The sequence below is a fragment of the Metopolophium dirhodum genome, chromosome 1 (genome assembly GCF_019925205.1).
Source record: "Metopolophium dirhodum isolate CAU chromosome 1, ASM1992520v1, whole genome shotgun sequence".
In the NCBI taxonomy this organism is placed as follows: domain Eukaryota; kingdom Metazoa; phylum Arthropoda; class Insecta; order Hemiptera; family Aphididae; genus Metopolophium; species Metopolophium dirhodum.
This window is the reverse complement of record NC_083560.1, coordinates 78,807,262-78,829,234: the sequence shown is the minus strand read 5'-3', so window position 1 is coordinate 78,829,234 and position 21,973 is coordinate 78,807,262. Positions and strand designations below refer to the sequence as shown.

At 30.9% G+C, this 21,973-nt stretch overlaps 1 protein-coding gene across 1 annotated transcript in view; it reads left to right on the top strand.

Annotated features, from left to right (window-relative positions):
* Positions 1–1,011: 1,011 nt before the first annotated feature.
* The window catches only part of LOC132937152 (uncharacterized), a 55,625-nt gene continuing 34,663 nt past the window's right edge, over positions 1,012–21,973 (top strand). Inside the window, exon 1 of the mRNA XM_061003983.1 lies at positions 1,012–1,272. The gene's annotated coding sequence lies outside the window, so the exon portion shown is untranslated. The remainder of the gene's footprint in view (positions 1,273–21,973) is intronic.

Here is a 21,973-nt window from a genome sequence, read left to right as displayed (position 1 = left end):
CGTATATCAGATTATAACTCGGATCCTATCATAATACAATACTCTATTATACATACGCGTTTCCTAAAATAATAATAACAACAATAACAACAATAATACGTGTGTTATGATGAGCGCCGTGAGCGAACCGGAAAAACAACAGTCGGTAATAATAACAATAATGACTCGTCACAACGAAGACGATGACGATGACGATAGCAATGGCCAATGATATTGTTGCTATACGTTCCGCGCGCAAAATAACGGTAAGAGGACGGCGGCGTTGGGGTTGGCGTAGTAATCGGCTTATCATTCATTCACAATCCCGAAACGAGTGAAATCTATATTTCCGGCGGCGGACGCTTAAAACCCGGACGGGGTGGGTCGCGCGTAGAGAGGGATTTCGTGGTCCAGCTGGCGGCGGCGCCGAGTCTGTGTGCGTGTGCGCGGGGGCGTATGCAACGTGTGTGTGAGTGGGCGTAGAGAAGTGCGTGTGACTCGGCTGCGGCGACGGTGGTTGATGCCGCCGGTGGAGCGATAACGGAGCGAGTGCGAGCAGTGGCAGAACGAAACGGCACGGCGATAAAAGCCCGCCACCGCCGTCGGGCTTCGGCGGCGGTGGATGGTTGGGTTGTGGGTGGGAGGGAATCGTGACCCCCGGCTAAAAGTGTGAGTGGGTTGTCCCACCACCACCGGCTAAAAGCTCCCGGAGTCGTATGCAACACGCTCGCACGCACGAACACGCTCGCGATCGGAACCTCTCTCTTTCTCGGGCGCGCGCGCGCCCTATCATAGAGAGGCACCTGTTGTAGATGCTGGCGCGCGCGAATTTTCTGCCACCACCCTCCCCGCCTCGCACCATTCACACCGGTGCCGTTTCCGCCGTATCACCCGCGCGGTGCGCGACAACCACCCAACATCACCGGTGGTCACCAGCCCATCGCGATCGTCGTGGTGACGGCGGTGCTTCGCTCTCTCGGCGCGCGGACGGAACCGTTTCGCCGCCGAGTCGTTCAGTACGCCACAGGACACCATAACATCGGCACGTCGCCGCCCTCGTTCATCTCCAGAACGCCACCAACAAGCACCGTCCCACCGTCACATCACATCCCAGTCCTCGCCCTCACCCCCGCCCAGCACCACCGACTCCAAAGCCGCCGCCGCCGTAATCACTGACTCTGTGATACAATTCAGTCAAACACACCGCCACGACAACATACTCCACCACGACCAATCGCGACCGGAGGCTCCCCGGCGACGTGTCAACATTGAATCATCACATAAACACCGGAGGTAAACAGAATAACAATTTTTTTTTTAAATAAATTTGTAACATTTTTTTTAGAATATTTTTTTTTTTTTTAAATATTTTACGTATTTTATTATGATATATTAATAGTGTAATGACATTGATGTATTATACTATATAGTCTATTATGAGAGAACCTTTAATAGAACACGTAATTAATTACGAATTACGCGCGTGTTGAAGCCTGTCAATGGTTTTCGGCAGACCTTTAAATAACGAACAGAGCCACGTGCACAATCAGCGATTACCTAATTCGTTCATGCAATATATTTTTATTTAATATAGTAATTATTTATTACTAATAAAGTTTATTAAATTTTATAATAGTGGAGTAACGAGCTGCTTGAATTGAAAAACCATGAACTTACAAAAAAAAATTTCAAAAATCGAAATTTTATCATGGCGATACATCTTAAAAAGTGTCAAAGTATTTTTAGAATTTTTAAATGTATGAAAAATACTAATTAAAGTATTTGGTGACCATTTCAAGTTTCTGTAGTTATTAGTTTTTGAGTTACACCAAAAAATTTAATTGATTTTGTCAAAATTATTTCACGTAAAAATTACCATTTTTACAGAATTTTTTTTTGTTTTTCCTCACTTTTTTGAAAAATAATTTTTCTTAACGAATGTACCAATTAGATTCACTATCTAGTCAGAAAATATGCTGAAGTCGTAAATCAGAGCATTTTTAATACCACAAAAGTTGAGGACAGATAGCAGAAAAAACACACATAATTGTAAAACTAATACATTGATCGCTACGTTCATAATCTAAAAAATGGAATTAAGTATTATATTTTCGTATCAACAGTTATCTTTTAAGATTTTTTAATAGTTTGGTTTGGATTGGATTTCAATAAAAATTTCAATGTTGGTTCGATTTGAGCTGGTTAAATTTAAAAATTAGTTTGATTCGTACTCAGAAATCAGAATTCATAATATCACTTTATTATACTGAATCGTTTTTTAAGACGTATTATAAATCTAATATGCGAAGTCCGTACCTTATACATAACTGAGATTCAAATCAATGTCGCCGACAAATGTTGTATCATTCACTTAAATATGCTAAATAAGTATTAAAATACAATATATAATTCTATATTTATAGAATATTAAACAGGTACAATTTTAATGAAATTTTAAGATCCACTGAAATGTATTTTTTTTTAAATTATTTAATTATTATTAATTTTTATTATTTAATTATTTAAAAAAAACTATTTAATGAAAATTATTTACTTATAATATCTTGTTGTATAGCTATTAGTATTCTTTTAACAGTGATTGGCTTTTAATTGTTTTTTCATATTTATGCAACGAATGTACCTATTTTTTTCTTTATATTTTTGCGGCGTATCTAACTCTAGCAATCTATATGAACATTATAAGACTCTAAATAACGATGCGTCGTTTCACGACATTTTTTTTTTGACAGTTTGTGGTTCCCCAAAGTCACATCATATAATATTATTTCATATCTTTCAAGAATGACCTTAATTTTTTTGGATTTTCTCAAATTTTTTGTGGTTTTGAGATGCTTTAAAACCATTTTTTGTTCAACGAATCGATATTTTACATTTTTACATTTACCTACACGGACAATAATCTTCTTTCGTATAGTTCTAGTCGGTATTTACAAGATTATAAAGTAACCATTGTCCAATCTGCTGCTGCATAAAACTGGACGAAAAACACTCTTTTGTTTCACGTCGTTTTTCTTCAATAAATTCATTGAAGTGAAATAACTCTACCCGCATAATTTTTCCATTAATAAATTTACCGGGGCGTATATTTTGATTTTTTCGGTTTTAATTCAATTGTCATCGGATCCTTTGTTTAACATTTAGTACGCACACTTCTCGTCAAATGTTTTTCGGTGGACAATAAAGTGTGTATTTATTAATTCTTAAACGAAATATTGTATTTGCTCTATTTTACTGCAGACGTCTACCATAACTAATCGATTCATACCTGGTGAAAACAAACCGAATATCATAACAAATGGAAGCCAAACTTAAACCTATCCGTCGCAGACGTTTATATTTTTCTGGCAATAATTGTTACATTCAATTTCCAAAATATAAAATTACTTTTTCGAAATTTAACTTTGCAGCTGCTCTGTCTTTGGGTTATTATTATTGTTTCACCATTTCGAACAAGAACCCTACGAACCATTCAACTTTCGGTGTATTTACGAATATCAAATAACAATTATAGCCAATTATGGATATTCTATATTGAAAGGAAAACAATTCTCAACTTAAAAAATATGTAATAATTTGTACTGAACTAAAAAAAAAAACGCTCCAATCGAAATAATAGGCTTTTGGTAAGTACGCCTGTGATTTGTTGTATCTTAATGCCGTGATCGAAATAACGGAGGTACTTCGAATCTTAAAGCTACCTACCCACCTATTCTCAATAATATATCAAAATTATACGGGATAATTTATACAAATATTTGATCTCGCATTTCGTTTCTTGTAAGTAATAACAATGAGAACTCTCCTTTGTCTGCAAACTGCAGTCTTGTATGGTTTTAAACCGTTATAATTTAAGTAGTCTGACGTAACAGAAAAGCTTCCAAAACACGATTTAAACAATAATAATATATGCAGAACACAATACACGTCATGTGCGCCAAAAACTATATTATTTTGTTATCATATTTCATATTTTTACGATTTTGTTTGAAATGTATTATTTTTGTAAAGGCTTATATTTCAAAATGGTCTTTGAATGTTTTTAAGAAAATATAATAATATACAGTTAGTAGTAATTTCTTTTGAATTCCAAGTCACGTAAACCATAGACCGACAGTTTTTCCCCAGCACAATAAAAAGTACGGTCCACCTATACACTTTCTTGATGCTTCTTATCAACTGTCTGCATCTTATAAACAAACATTTTCCGTGCAAAAAACTTTTGGTTCCCTATAAAAAGCTTTTTTTTGTATTCGCCAAAAAAAAAAAAACATGAGTTAATGTCATAAATCTTTTTCTGCTTACATTAGTTTCTGTATATTAAATATATTTTTTTTTGATTTTGCACATTTGAAACGTTTACAGTGTGTACAAACTATTTTATATATACTGAAAGCATTTGTAAATGTATATCAGAAAACAATTGGGTGTGATAATTAATAAAAATAAACAGTTAGTAAAATACTGTGTGGCCTAACTTATTTACACGAAAACATATTTTCGTCTGCTTGCCTAATGCTATAGGCTGTCGGTCAGTCTCCATGCAATGAGTATACAAACAACATTTTTATTTTCTGTACAAACAATCATCGGTAAAATGTTCTAAAAACAAATATTTTTCTACTTTTATGCGTAAATACACGTAGGCAAATATAGTTCTCGTCGTTAAAACACGCGATCAGTTATTTGTGTATCGGCTCTGGCCATATTATTGGCACATGTAGTGTTGTACCGAGCAATCGTAACGAAATCGTACCGTTGAACTATAGTCAACGGGAAATTTGTCGATATATTCATTTACGGTGGCAATGCACAAGACAACTAGGAACATTAACAGGGAATTAAATATGGACTTCAACGTGGTAGCCAGGCCATATCCTGGGGCGGTTCTCGGTCGAATTTTCTGGCATTTCACCAAGAACACGCCTTTGAAAAATACGACGCAAATGTTCAAGTCGTTATTCGAGCATAGTTTTTTGGAACTCGGTGATCCGGAGAAAAATAAGTCATAGTTGAATTAAAAGTATAAATGTCGATCGATTAGCCTGTACATCGACGAAGTACATGGGGTGAAATTGCGAGACACCATAATAATTAAATATTAAAATATAAAGTGATTTCAATTAATACGCTGTATCTCACAAAAACCAGTAATCAGAAAAAAAAATGATATTTTATTATTTTGATGGATCGTCATTCCTGCGGTTTATTTTTCATATCATAACCATTGATATTAAAGATATTAGTTATATCATAGGTCATGTCCATGACTCGCGTTCATGTGGTAATTATGCGAGTGTATAATAATTCTTCAAACATTTCTTTATTATGCCATCGAATCTTGGATGCAAAGAATTGCCTTTCAATGTTCCTGTAAATTCGTTCATAATATGATATTCGACAACAAAAAATAATTTAGGAATAACCGGAATAACACGTTTTTAGTATGAACACATGTCAGTCAATCAAACCACATTACCGCAATGTAGGTACTTATATTATGAATGATACACAAACCTCCATTAACAATACATTAACAATTCTAAACAATTTTTATTAGTTTTACTTCTAAAATTTACAATACAAACTTAAATATAATTATAAGTGTTTTGCGGTTAGCACCCCATTTAAAGTGGCTCACGGATTTGATTATATTTAGTTTTTTGGATGACGTTGCTTTCAATTTTTGTATGTGTTCTTTCCAGTTGAGTTTGTGATCGAATGTTAATCCTAGAAGGCGGAGACTTTTTGTATTAGGGAGAGTATTTCCTTGCATTTTTATCTCGGGAACTTGGGTTTTCTCTGTCGATTGAATAAAATGGATTGGCACTTTGAGGGGGAGAAAATGAATCCTGTCTCTGTGGACCATTGACTGATGCTGGCGATTGATTTTTGTATGAGTGAGCTGGTAATTTTGATGTTTGATCCTGAGAGATACAGGCTGCAGTCATCAGCGTATAATATTGTTTTCACAGGTGATTTTATGTATTTGTTAATATCGTTGATGGTTATTAAAAAAAGGGTTACACTTAATGAGGATCCTTGTGACAATCCATTTTCTATTCCGAATGTTGATGATAGGGTACGTCTGAATTTAACCTCGAAGGTTCTGTCTGCAAGGAAGTTATTTATAAAATTGAGTATTTTTCCTTTAAAATTCCATTTATGGAGCGTAGAAAGGACCCTGTGTACCCATACCGTGTCATAAGCTTTTGCAATGTCTAGAGATACCATTAATAAGAGGTTTTTTTTTTTGAACGCCTTGCATATGTTGGTGTGGATGATTGTCAGAGGATCTAAGGTTGATTGGTTTTTGTGGAAGCCGAATTGATGTGGTTTAGAGGAGGTTAAGGGTTTCTAGATGCCATGTAAGTCTGGAGTTAATCATGCTTTCGAGCGTTTTACTCATTGTATCCAGGAGGGATATTGGCCTATAGTTATTGATTTCGAAAGGACATTTATCGGGTTTAGGGATTGGGATTATATGTGATGTTCTCCATTATTTTTGGAAGATGCAATTAATCTAAATATTGTTGAATGTTTGGTGAGGATTGCGACAGGTTTTGGAGGAATGAGAATGGTATTCCGTCTGGGCCGGTGCTTTTACTAGTTTTTTTCCTCAGTGAGGTACATAGTTCAATGATTGTGAGAGGAGAGTTGATTGGGTTATCCGGGTCATCTGCTTCAAAATTGATCAGGGAGTTAACTTCAACTGTTGTTTTTAGGGTAACAAAGTCTTTATTATAGTTTTCATTGGTATTGTTCCGCTGGAAGAAAGTTTCAAAGGCGTCTGAGATTTCTTTTTTATCAGTAATAGTTTTGTTGTTGAAATTTATTGTCTTTGTTTGGATCCGGTTATTGCCTTTCATGCTGTATATCTTGGACCACATGAGACTAGAGGTTGTTTTAGAGTTGATGCTGGCTGTGAAACTTTTCCATGATTCGGTTTTGCTAATGTTAACTGTTTGTCGTGAGATTGCTCTGCGTTTTTTGAATTCTATATGATCTGATTGGAGTTTGGTTTTCTTGAAGCAGTTAAGTGCTTTTTTGTAAAAAAACCAAATTTCCTATAACTAAATGTTACCACCAGTCATGTAAACCATAGTAGGCTAATAAACCTTTGTATTTGAAGCCTTAAATTAAATAATAAAAAAAAAAACTTAAATATTAAAAATATACTTTGGAAAAAAACCTATAGTTTTAATTTAATACATATATTTATACATTTGGATTTTTAAAACATTTATAATAATATTATATTTTATATTTTATCATATTTTAAAATGTATATTTATATTTTATATAATATTTTCTGATTTCAAAAAAAAATCATCATATTAAACAAAATATATTATAAACACGATCATTCTTTAACTGCTATGAGCATGGGTAGGTGTTGGATCTTGATAATTGAAAGTGATTCCATGAATAAAATATGATGTCATTTTGACCGTATAGGTATATATTGCAGAAGAAGTCTCGTACAGAATTATTATACTTATACGGAAAAGTATTGGTTACGGTGAAGACATTCTCGTCTCACGGAAATGAGAAACACGTCGATAGATAATATTATATTGCGTACGCGTGATTCATCTGTAAACGGAGATTTTAAATTTTCTCGAGAATACATTTATTTAAAACTGCAACTGCTCAATGATTTGAGACGAGACATTAAATTAAAAATACTATAAATATTTGAATGCACGCTTCATTTATTCATAGACGGATATTTAGTCAAACTTCATGGAGTCTAGTAAAGCTTAGGTATTTTCACAAAATTTAACATAATATTATGATAATCGACGCAAAATAATAATCCATAATCAAGATATATTTTATTCTATAATATCAGTGTGTACATTTTTTCATTTTTATCGGTAGTATGAGGGAGGATGATGGGGATGATGAGGTATATCTTTGATAAAATAAGACGGGGGGCTAAACATCTGTAGATTTTCCCACCCCGATTACTGCCCAAGCCCATAGTTATATTTTATATAATATATTTATATTATATCACTTTATTCTGAGGCAATTTTACGACGGAGTAACGCTTGCCATCGTTCTCGGGACGGGCCTTGGTGTTTTGCAACACTCGTCAGGTAGTTGACATTTTCCCTTTTAATCGTGGTGTATTAGATATTCGGTCAGAATATCATTATGTTTAACGGTCAGCGTTACGCATGGCATTGCGAACACGTAGTGGATGATTTATTTTGCACAAGGTGTGTCTCCGACGGTCCGCCTGTGATCCGTCAACGACCACCGCGTCCGATCCTTGATCTAGGAAAAGCAAAAATAATGCTAAAACTTGAGTTAGAATATAACATTGTAAACCTTAAACCGTTAAAAATAAAGAAGTTGTGGTCTAAAAAAAAATTATATTTTTCCTGGATATAGAAATTTGATATAAACGATAATAAGTATATATAAAGTAGGTAGGTAAGTACTAACTGTAGTTAATCATAGATACCTACAATAAAAATAATTTTGATTTATTTCAATAAAATTATACCTCTTAAACCAGAATACCTATATATCGTTGCATTTACAAACGTATCGGTTTGTCTAACGCGTATCACGGTTTATGATAAAAACATTTTTAGTTCCTATACCTACGACTAAAAAATAACAGTTTACAAGTTTACACATTTTTACAGTTTCATAATTTTGGAAACTTTATTCAAAATAATATAGATTTAAATCATATTAACATTATATTATATGAGTATAATACGACTTCGTTATAGATGCGTACCTATCGTTAAAAGGAACCAAATAATTTGAGGACTTGAAATCAATAACGGGCTAAGTGCCAAAAAGTTGATATTGAATTATTCACAATTTTTTTGAAACCAGAGGAAAATTGTGAAAATAAATATCAATAAAAATGTAAGACCCTTTAATAACTTGTACTTAACACTAATCATTATTATTATTATTATTATTGTTTATTAAACGCCAAAACGGCAATTTTACATATTATTACAAGTAGGTATGGTATAAGTACAGTAAGCTAGAATACATAAATAATTAATTAGGTACATAAATAATTTAGATAAAAGTATAAATATTTCAGAGTATACATGTTATAATATAGATAAATAGTATAATTATAAAGGTAGAAGTATAATTAGTGGCCTAAGGATTATTGGTTGTTCGCAGCTCTGAGCATGCGGTGTAGAGTGTGGTTGTGCCCATACGAGGTCTTGTGGGTTGGGACATAAAATTGTGATTGGTTTCTGGAAGAATGAGAAGGAACTCTGAATGGTATGGCTGCAAGGAGATCAGGAACGTCCAAAGAACCACTTAAAATTAAACTTAGAAAGTCTAAGTCTGCTTTTGCACGACGAGAAGTAAGAGTTGGGATGTTCAAAACTTGCCTTATGTTGAAATAATCATGATTTTCGTGATAAATGTTCATTTTGAAGGCAATAAAGTTAAGAAATTTGCAAAGAAATCATGCAAAATATAAGTTTTATTTCACCCCTTAAAATAAAAACAAAAATCTTATTTTAAAAAAATTATAAAACGTGTTAAGTCACAGCAGTATATAATATCAGTAAAAACGTGGCATGTGCCAAAAAAATTTTTTTATTTTTTTACAAATTTAATAGATTTTTAATACAGATATTTTGGTAATATTAGACTTAAGTTTTACAAATAATAAAAAAACCTAGAGAAAAAAAATAGCTTCATTTACTTAATTAATTTTTCGAAAAATTCTTTATTTTCTTCTTTTAGAAATGGTAGCATTTGCTGAAGATCTTTTTTTTTCGACTGATATTTTATTTTCACATACCAAGGACGGTAAATCCAACTCTTTTATCGTGTTTTATCGTGTTTCCACACCTTTCTTGATGACTTTGCGCGCGCTCCAAGCTTCAAGTTCACTAAAGGTAGTCTTTGTTTGCACCACACCCTAACCTTGTTATTTTGAGCCAAGAACATTTTGAAATTTGAAGTTTTCCAGTATTTAAGTACATGTCTGCTGCTTTTTTGAAATCATAGAAATTACTGGGTTCTAATAAAGTGACAATAAACGGGTTATTTGGTGTGGCGTGGACAATGAGTTTTATTAGATTGCTCAGACACTAAGTACTTATGATTAATTTCATCAAATTTATATGTGAGTTTTAAATGTATCCATAGAAATAATAGCATTTTGTTTTATTTTGGCCCACATAGTTAGTTAGTTTACGTTTCACTGTTGGATTAGAATTCAATGCTTCAAAAACACATGAAGCGATTTCATTTCCTCCGCGGCCACTCATACCTTCGTGCCATAAAAACATGTGCCCTATGTTACTGTCACCAAAATGTACACCTAAATTGTAACAGGATAACTGACGCAAGTAAAACATTTGACTATGCGTTAATGAAGGCAAAAGATAAGACCTGTTCTAAATCCATTGAAAACATGCAAATATCACTGGTAGGGATATGAGACAAAGCCGTGGCTTGTTTCATTTGTTGCCTTGCTTTTTCAGCTTTTTTATGATGTAGTTCTAACATATATTTGGTATGTTTATCACGTGGCTTTGCCGCTATTTCTGCTGATAATAAATCACATTTACTGCAAGTGGTTTATGGAATGAAATATTTGGGCATCTTTGTTTAAACGTTTCAAAGAAAAACCTGTAGGTAACAGGAGAGTCAGGAAATTTATCTTTAAACGAACGAAATAGTCTACTGATATTTAAATCTTGGATTAAATCTTCTTTTTTGCTTTTTTTCTTCCGTAATGACTTTCATCTCTCGGAAAGGAGTTCACATGCTCTATTATAAGGTTTTTATCTGCATCAGTAAACTTGCTTCTATTCTGCGTATTACCACGTGTTTCAGTATATACAGTCTTTCCTTTTTTTTTAACACTAGAGCCTCAACTCTGCGTTTAGTAATCCCAAAAACTTCCATAAATAATTTTTTACAGACCTGTATGATGTTGCCCGTTATATCTGGCATAGAAAAACATACGGTAACTTGCCGTCTGCTGTCCTTCGGATCATCATACTTTCCATGACGCCTTCTTTTCACCGGAGTAATAATCATCAAACCCATCAAATAAGAATTTTGTTTACAGTTGTCTTTTAAAGCATAAAAGTCATGAAATTGGAGTTTCTTTTGAGTATGTGGGATACTGTGACAGCGAAACTTACATTTATAACTGATCTCTTCTTTTGGTTCTGTTTTTCCTTCAACCAAAACATTTTTCTTGTTCACGTAAGGTTTTCCTTCACTTCTACGAATTTTTCTTTCATTACGCACTGACTGTTTTTTTGGCATTTTATTAGTAATAAATAGGTAATATTTTAAGTAAAATAAATATACGTGAAAATATACAGGTAATGTGTATGTACCTATTCCGTTTGAACGACCAACATATTATACTGATAACTGAAATAATTATTTTTATTGTAGGATGGATCATGTCGTCATGAGTAGAACATTTACCTACTGGTGACAGAAATAATAATACATTTTACTATAGGACGGATCGTGTTATCGGCATGGGAAATAACATTAACATGATCAAAAATAGAAATTATATATTAAGTGGCACTTAGCACGTTATTTCACCACAAAATCCCAGCTCATACGACACACGTTATCGGATGTCTTTACCTATAATATTATTAACCAAGGCACTTAGCCCGTTTCACATGTTATTGGGCCTGACACTTAGAACATTTTTCTAAGGCTAATCCAAAAATCAACTTTTTGGCACTTAGCCCGTTATTGAATTCAAGTCCTCATTTCCTTTTCTACATATTTCCGCAGATAATAAACCAAATGTAATTGTAGGGATGCTAGACGATTACGGACGTATACATTGCAAAAATCTTAGTAGTTACTATCGGATGACATTATTTCTAATATTTCTTGTTTATTTTTTTAACAAATACATATTAGATTTGACGAAACCATAAATTTTATATCTAATTATTTTTTTTTTTGATAATGTTTGAATTTAAATTTGAACACATAATATTTCGTATACATGTCGCGCCTGTTGTAGGTCTCTGCTGGATAAAATATCACCATAATGTATATCACACACGACATGAATGCATACCGTTATAATGAACATGACGTAGGAACAGCATAACTTTGTAAACAATTTAGGTTGAAAAACAAACATATTAACTTTGCACTTTATAATTGACCAATTCTCACGATTATTTTAGGATCAATTAAAATAGGTGATATGTTTATAATTAAAACCAAAAAAAAAAAATGTTAAATTAATTGTTTTGGTTATTTATAAATTTTAATCATACAAATCAAGTATTTATGAATTTTTTTAATTATATTAATATAATAAAATTCGTTATAGTGTGCAAAAGTTACTTTTTTCAATTCACATCTACCTACCTGCTCATTATGTTAATCTGTATTTAAAATTTTCAGTTTTACATACGTACAATTATTAGAATGGTTTTGTTTAAATACGTTTAAGAGTAAACGTGGACATATTTATTAAAGACAATTAATATTGTATATTTTATTGCATACAAATACGTATATTTTATATAAAATATTTATAATAAAACATTTGCTCGAACGTGCGTTTGACATTTAATTATTATCAATTCATCATTTATCATAGATTTAATAATAATATTCGTATTTCATAATCAAATGTGGGACATTAGCCATGTTGAAATCCTTCAAAATGTTTAACAGCTGGTCTGAAACAAAAAAAAATTGTTTTATGTTTGACCTTTTGTGGAATTTTGTGAATGGACTGTTTTTTTATATGATTTGATTTATATTTAAAACACATTATAAACCAATTCTCTTTCACTGAAGAGTTCATTACAAAATCGTATGTCGTTTTTTTTTTATTTTGGAAAAGTTTATTATTTCATAAAGTTTTTTATTTTCATTTCAGGGTTTACACGGAAAACTTTCACTTCAAAAACGTTAAAACTTGATTAAATTATGTTGTTATGTGGGAACCATAATAACTACGTCCCGTCTCAACTTTTTAAATTTTTTAGAAGTCCATTTTTTAGGTTTATAAAGTTATAACTTTATTTATTGAACCAGTCTCAATCATGTTTATATGACTATACTGAATACTTACGTAATAATAGTAATAAAAAAATTCAAAATCTCATTTGATTATTTACGGAAACTATACATTTCACCAAACTAAAAAATTAAAACATTTAATTTTTAAAAAATAAGCTGGTTTTGTTATAATGAAAAATCAATTGAATATACTATATACTATATAGTGTAATATATAAGCATCATAAAAATGTCGTATTTAAAAAAAAAATGTGTCCAACTTTCATAAACATGGCCTGTTTTTGAACTATTGTCAAAATAATGATTTAACTAAAAAATAATAACAATATTTTGTATGTATTTCTGATAAAATGTATATTACATTATAAGTACCTGTTACCTAGAAACACATCGAAAAAAAAATAGTAAATATTATCCTGATATTTTTGAATAGGTAAAATAAATCATTTAAATTAAATTAATATTATTTTTACCATGAAATATAATATAATACAGTGTGTAGTCAGTTAGAAAGTAATATTATTAGTGATACATATTGTCATACCGATAGATTTTTGAATAACGATTTACGAAAACCAAAACCGCTTCTTTACTTCTACATAGGTACAAACTATTAATCGTTTAGATTGGTATAAAATATTAATTAATGTTGATGGTCAAATGTACTTAAATGATGGTTAAATGTAAAAAAAAACCTCAGTTACAAAAACAAAATATGCGGCGTACCTACATCATCGTCATATTGAGTTTATATAAAATTGATTTACCGTGTACATCGATTGAAATCCACTCGATAGCAAATACACAACTGGCTAAATATTCATCTACCGAATGATCGTTCCAAAATATTTTCAACGGAATATAATAACGGTATACGACATCGATATCGATAAATTATAATATTATAATATAACAATTTCATATAAATCATGAACAGCCCGAGCCCGAGTTTAACTTCGCGGATGAATAAATCCGAGTAAAAAAAGACATAAAGTGTAATACGAGTGCGAGTGCTAAAGAAAAGATATAGAGAATTGGGTCTCGTGGTTCAAGCGTAAGACAGTTTTGTATTATAACCTATTATAAATTTGAAAGGAATAATAAATCATGGCGTACGAAATTTGGAAATATGATTCTGATAGAAGCTCGATTCACTATTATACGCGTAGTGTTTATGTCGTTTTTCAAACATAAGTGTTCGCACACAGATACAAAGTGATGTGTAAAAAAAAATATCAATAACAAATTTCCAAACATTTTAGAGTACAACATAATAATATTATATGGTACGGTAGTAGCCTGTAGGTGTACATATTTTGGATAAGGTCAATGTGCATAATATATAATTGTATAATTTATTTGAATCGAATAATACGAAATTCATAACACTATATAAATTACTTGTGTTTCATATTCAACAATATAATATTAGGATATTATGCTGGGTGATTATTTTAACGGTGAACACAAGTTAGAAATCCGAAAGTCTTCAAAAATATTACAACATTTTTCAAAAACAAGATTATATATTTTATTAGAAAAGTTTTTTTTTTTATTCCTCGGAATGACAACAAACGTTTTAATATTCCAAAGTAAAATACTTTTTTTGACAATTTTAATGTATATGAAAAAAACCGGGATATTCGCTTCTGAATAGTAAATATTGTAAACTCTGGTTTAGTCGAATCGCAAGGAGGACAGAAAAAAGTTCAAGATATCAAAAAATTCGAGATACCGAGTATTATAGTAATGGTATAATGTTACTTTAATGGTAATTTTAAGGAAATATCAATTTAGTTCAGTATAATGAACAATTCAAGATATCAACGTTCGACATAATAAAAAACTACTATTTTGAATGTAACATGTCATTGAGTAGGTCACTGTAATGGATGTGTTAAATTGGAATTCAATGATAAGCCATTAAAATATACGAAAAATGATCCCGAGGGAAGCTGTGTCCATCTCAATAGATATTTTATCATTTATTTATATGACTATTGGTAATTTATTTTTGACAATCAAAAGTCACATGTATTATTATAGTAATAATTATTATTATACTATTTCACAAAATACTACAACTACTAGCACTGTTATTAATTATTTGTAGGTAAGTAAATATACCGACGTACCTACAGTAAAACAGTGTGAATGAGTTCACGGTATAAATAGGTAGATACCATGAACCCATTTAGTTTTACTTTTTATTAGGTTAAAATTAGTTTACTATTTTGAAAATATCATTGTACATAGAAAATAACTATACATATTTTTTTTTCGTATGGCGCTACTTCGGACGTTTATTTGGCAGAATTTCTATTTGAGCACCCGTAAGTTTCCGCCATGCCCGATACATACATAAATATAAAAATAAAAGTATTTTAAATCTTAACAAATAATATTTTTTTAATTATGGTATTAGAACTAAAGCCGTTAGAAGAAAAATCGTTACTCTCCTTTCAAATAAAATACATCCGATTTCTTCAAAATTAGAACTTCAACTGTCTGTGAAAGAAAAGTAGGTATGCCTATGTATTTTGATTTTTTTAGAATGCTGTAAAACCAACTAATTATATATTAAATTATGTAAATAATATACTTTCAAAAAACGTTATGAATTATCGAGACTACGTGTGTTTACTGTTGAAATAACCAGCCTGTATATATCGTATTATATTATAATACTGTTGAACGGTATACGGTCAAATTCATAGCATTTGCACAATATATTTGTCGTGATCAATTTTAAAATGTATACCTATACAAGAAATGAAATGGTATACAAGTAGTTTAATAAAGTAATAAAAAAAAGATCTGTGATTTATATTAATAATCAATGTCTTTTATACATACAAAAAAAAATATATACACAGGGATGTTTTAAGCATGCTCACTCTATTTTTATGCTTAAATTATTCATACATTCAAACTGTGATTCTTGGAATTTTTAAATACATTTAAATACTATGTTTTCGAATACTTTAAAATATTTGTACCACTTAAGGATAATCCTGTGGTAATACAAACTTCTGTATTTTCAAATAGGATCCAGCCCCTTTTTTAACTTTTAATTATTCAGTATATATTTTTTTGTTGGGAATTTTGATGTATTTAAATTAAAACTCGAGCTAGTATATTTTGAGTTACATACTATTTCTGGACCATGGATAATAGGTATGTCTAATAATTATGGGTAAGTAGCTAAGGGGCATAGATGAATTGAAAATGTTAGAAATTGCTATGGATCTATCAATAAAAACAATTTATAAAAATGGCCAAAGTAAAATAAATACTACATTAAATATTACAATATAAATGTTATATTTTTGTAAAACCATTTTTAAGGATTTTTATACTTAGTATAAATATTTTAATAAGTTCGAAACTATTCATTCGAATTTTTATTTAGATACATCAACATTTTTAAGAAAATTATACGCTAAATTATTTTCAGGAAAAAAGTGGATTTCCATTTGAAGTTATGGAGTAGTTATCTTCTAAGTATCATAATATTAGTATCCAATGATCAGTCTTCAATTTACTTGTTTCGTTTTCAGGCGTAGTCTTTAAAATTATTGTTTCCAATATGCCATTAAATGACATTCAAATTTAAAAAACAAAAACTGGGAGAGTCACTCTGGTGTATATAGGTGTTGATAGTGTTTCTCGTCATTGGATAGGTAATTGTTATGGATATGCTAAAGCTGAACTTGAATTATCATTGCTTACAAAACAATTCTGAATGGATACGCTTTGTTCTCTTATATTAATTCTAAGGATATTTATATTGCTCAAAGTATCTAGTTAATTATTTCATTAGTAAATACAATAGGTTAAATTCATTTTTACAAAATAAAACTGTATGTATTATACAGACATAATATGTAGTTATTATTATAATATCATTTCATGTCATATTACTAGCTGTTAAACTTATACATCGAATTTACCGACAAACCATAGAATAACTTGAATGGGTTTATGTCATAAATAGCTTAAAATTAGTTTAAATATTTTGAAAATTTAGTAGCACATAGTAAATATTAATCTGTGTGTGTCAGTACGCACGCCAGAAGTAAATACGAGAATGGTGGTGGTGGAAATGGTTTAATTTATCGATAAAATATAAACATAACATAAATTTATATTTATTTTTATGAACTGTAGCAACGTTGTTACTGTATGACCATACTTAGTCGTATTTGACCTAAATATACGGTAATTACCATACACCTATTTACACTAAGCAGTAATTGCAAACTACCGGAACCCACCTCATTTTTCAGAGACCCAGTACCACAAAATAATATATTATATAATCTAGATCACCAGACGAGGTCCGTTACCCCAGTGCCACCAAAGAATATATATCAGACAAAAAATATCTTATCGATTGTTATTTCATTTGTAACGATTTGTAATCCTAATTTAAACATTTGTACAACTTCTCAAACTTGGGAAAATCAATTTTCCGGTGGTGGTACCAGTGTAATCATTATACCAGTGCCGCCATGGCGCCATCGGCTTTTATTGGTCCTTTTGACTCCGGACTAGTATTGTGACAAACTTCTGATTTTCAAAGTTCCAAACTCATAATTACGGGAATTGTCACACAAATTTGAATAACTAAAAAACTACTTTGAATTTAAATTTTGATAATATTTTCCGAAAAATTATCCATAAAATAATTTGTAGTATAAAAGAAAGGTCATCAAAGGAAAACCAAAAGTTTGTATCTCCGTAGGACATTCCTTAAGTGGTATTAAATAACATCAAGAAGTTGAGTATGTTTAAAAATTTCAAAAATCAGAATTTAAATAACTTCAGCATTATCAAAGATCTTCTTGAGCGTGAGCATACTTAGTGAATCGCCCTGTACAATAATTTCTTTAACGTAAGTAGGTATTTTAAGTAACATATATTTTTTCTTCTTCTGGCATGTCTACTCTATAAGAGTTTTTACCACCATTATTAGCCTTCACCACCTGGATCTATCTTAGATTGCCTCTCTCCAGTTCTCAACTCTTTGAGTTTTTAAATCTTCTTCGACTACGTCAATCCACCTTTTCCTAGGTCTTCCTCTGGGTCGTTTGCCTTGTGGTTTTCATTCCAATTCTACTCTAACTGTTTCGTTCTCTCCTCTTCTTCTTATCCTAACCATTGTATCCTTTGGTCCTTAATAAAGCTTGTTACTAATGCTAGTTTCAAAAAATCGTACAGCGTTCTGTTATATCTCTTCCACCAGTTCCCCGTTATTTCATCGATAATCAGTCCACAATATATTTCCTCTATATCCCGTTCTCAAATTTATTCGAATTTCCCTCTGATTTTTTGGTCGTTTTCCAAGCTTTGTGGGTTACGTGATAGTCAATTTTATAATAGTCACATACAATCTTGATTTCGTTTTTCTAAATAACATTTTAGATGTTAAAAATTTGGTCGGACTGTAGATCATTTTTTGGGCCTTCTTTATTCGGATACTTATTTCTTTTGACCAGTAATTCTTTGTACTTAGCGTTGCTCCTAAATATTAAAAATCACAAACTTTTCATAATTTAAATCCTCTATTTAATTTGATTCCTCTCCACTCTCAATGAGTTCCATTATCTTTGTTTTCTTAGAATTTATTTCGAGACCTATTTTTATTATTTTTTTTTTTTGCTACTTATCTTCTAACGCTGTCCGCGTTAGCTGTGTCTGCAAATGAATCGCCTATTATGTCCAAATTGTCACCTTAATTTTCCTGTAGTATCCTTACTATCTTCTCCAGCGCAATATTAAAAACCACTGGATACAGCATGTCCCCCTGTTCTATCCTAGTTTCCACTTTAAAAGTTCCTGATGTTACATTTTGCGTTCTTACACTACATTTCATGTTTTCCATACACATTCTAGAGTTAAAGCTATTCATTTATTTGTGAAACCGAACTTGTACATAATATTGTTGAGACCTTCTCTGTGGATACTGCCATAAGCCTTTTTGAAATCTATGAATATTTGCTGCATATCTGCGGATACTCGTTACTTTTTTGAAATGAATTAAAATGAATCCTTTCCGGAAGCAGAATTGATGATCACTTAAGCTATCCTCCGCATATTGGACAATGCGATATAGTAATACTTTAGAGAAGACCTTGTACTCAAAGTTCAAAAGCGATATACCTCTATAATTGTCGCATTTTGTCTTGTCTCCTTTTTTGTATTATGATTACTCCATTCTAAATATCTGGTACTCGTTCCTCAGCCCATATTAGTTGACACAATTTGAATATTGCTACGTGCATATATCACCTCCGTACTTAATGAGTTATGCTGGGATATCATAGGTTTCCGGCGCTTTTTAATTTTTCAGGCCAAATATTGCCATTTTAACTTCTTCAAGACAAACATCCTCTACGTAAGGCTCCATTTATATATTATTATATAAACGTGTGGTACCGATTCATTTATATTCTACTGTCACACGTGTCAATGCGACATACTACTTGCTAGATCATTTGAAAGGTTCATATTAAATTACCATCAACAATGCAAGAAGTTTTGAAAAAGTTCAAAATTTGTTTTCGATGTATTTATACAAGTATAAAATTATATACCTATGTACGATGTAATATTATATCAGTGAAACTTTTGCATTTTAGTTATTCCATCCTAAATACATGATAAAATATGTGCACGTATAATATTCGATTTCTGCCCTGGGAATTATTATAATGTGTATGGAAAATATCATATTATTATCATATGCATGAACACTTTTTTTATCATTTATTAATCACAAAATTATTTATACCTATTATAAGTAATTGCGTCTGCCGTGAATCGTAAATCATCGTAAGCTTAGATGTGACAGACAAAGATAACCAAACAAAATGTACTTATTATATTATATCTTATTACAAAGCATGCACACCACCATTTTTATTTTAAATTTAATAATACATTTATTCAAATTCTGATTTTTAAATTGTTTTTGTGTACTTAAACACCGATATGTTTAAGTATGTATGCACTTAGATTTTTTTATGCCATTTTTTATTCATGTTCTGTGTTGATAGAAACTTATTTTTCACAAACGAGAACCACACTTTTTACTGTAAATAATCGTTATACAGATCATATTTTTTAAATGTTGATTTATATAAATTGATATTCGAAAGAGAAAATTCTGAATTATTAAACTTTTATGTAGATACTTATATTAATGGTCCTTGGTAATAAGTTCAAATACATTAATGATTTGATGATGTGAACATTATAGATTTATAGCTATTGTTTTATTAATATTAATTATTTATATACTAGCATTTTATTTGTTTAAACATATTCCAAGTAAAATAAGTACGACTAGATTGCATATTACATTTCATTTAATTTATATTTTATGTAAGACTTTTATTATTTATAATACATAGGTTCAATAACTCAGAAACTACTTGTTTGAATTTTGATTGACCAAAGTTATGTCGAAAACTAATTGAATACACGAGTGCAATATAATTGACTCGAGTGAAAACGTTTCAAACTTTTCAAATTTTAATTTAATTAGCTATATTATATCAAATAATTTTTATTTTGGTCTATGACAGTTTGATAGTATGCAATAATACAGTTTCATTTATATCTACAGCAAACTTCGAATTGCCCTTATTTAACACCCTCCTTAACGGCCTGAACAAAATTTTTCAAACTTAATGATGGGACTTAAGGCTCACAAAAAATGTATGTACTTACTTAGGAATAGCGTGAAGAACAAACGCACATGATTCTACTTTGGTTCTACAGCAGTACAAGCAATGTTTGTTGATCGTTTTATAATATCATACTATAATATTATTGTGAATATACTCTTTAATTATTTCAACCAGATTTAGTTAGTAATCAATTTTCCCTTTGCAGTATTATATTCAATCAAATTTTAATCTTTACAATAAATTATTGTTTGACAATACAGTTGTTTTGACATACATTAACTTGTAATATACTAATTCCTAGTCGCTTTAATGAAGTATTTCTCGACTGGGATTTCGGTTTTACTAAATATTTTTTCCTATACATTTTTAAAATTAAAAACAATTAAATTATTTTTGGAGCAATTAAAATAGTAGAAAAATAAAAACCGGTGCAAACCGGTGGTATCAAAGATTAGCGGGTGGTGGGTTTCAAAACTTGTGAAAGAAACGCAATCACAATATTCACGTTAAAATATTAATAGATAGCTATAGGTATATATATAGGTAAATATTAAACAAATAATTACACTAATAGGTGATGATTAAAATTATTGGAAGGAATTAGATAACATTTTTTTTTTCACAAATGGCATTTAATAAAAATATAAAACATGTTTGTTAGAGGCGACTGTGGTGATTGGGTGTTGAGATGTGGTCCATGTCTTTGTGGAATTTTCTGTGAGTGATCCTTAGTGCAAACAGCCTAATAGGTTAGGAACCACTGCCTTAACGGTACACATAAAGCTTTAACCAAAATGCTCTGTACCGTAATTAATTTATTCGATGTTTTAAAGCTCACAATGCAATTTAAACGTGCTTTCGTCGATTTAATTTTAAACGTTAAAGTGTACATCAATGTGCATGTTTTTGTGTTTTTTGGCTACCAGACGTAAAGAGTTGTTTTGATTTGCTTAAGTTTAATTTAAAAGCATCTCTATAGGACGTTTTTGTTAGTTGCATATACTTATTCCGTAGAAAAGATCTATTACCGATTTAGGTTGTTCTAAATTTGTCGAAAAAAGTAAGTCATTCGTACTCCATATAAATACAATATTTCCGTTCGAAATTCGTACGCGTATTAACTGTGAAACTACTTGAGTATATGATTATATTATATACGCGATATTCAACAATTGTACAAAAAATTCCACAGTAATAATTTTACCGAATTTTAACCATCGCGATCCTATAGTTTCTCG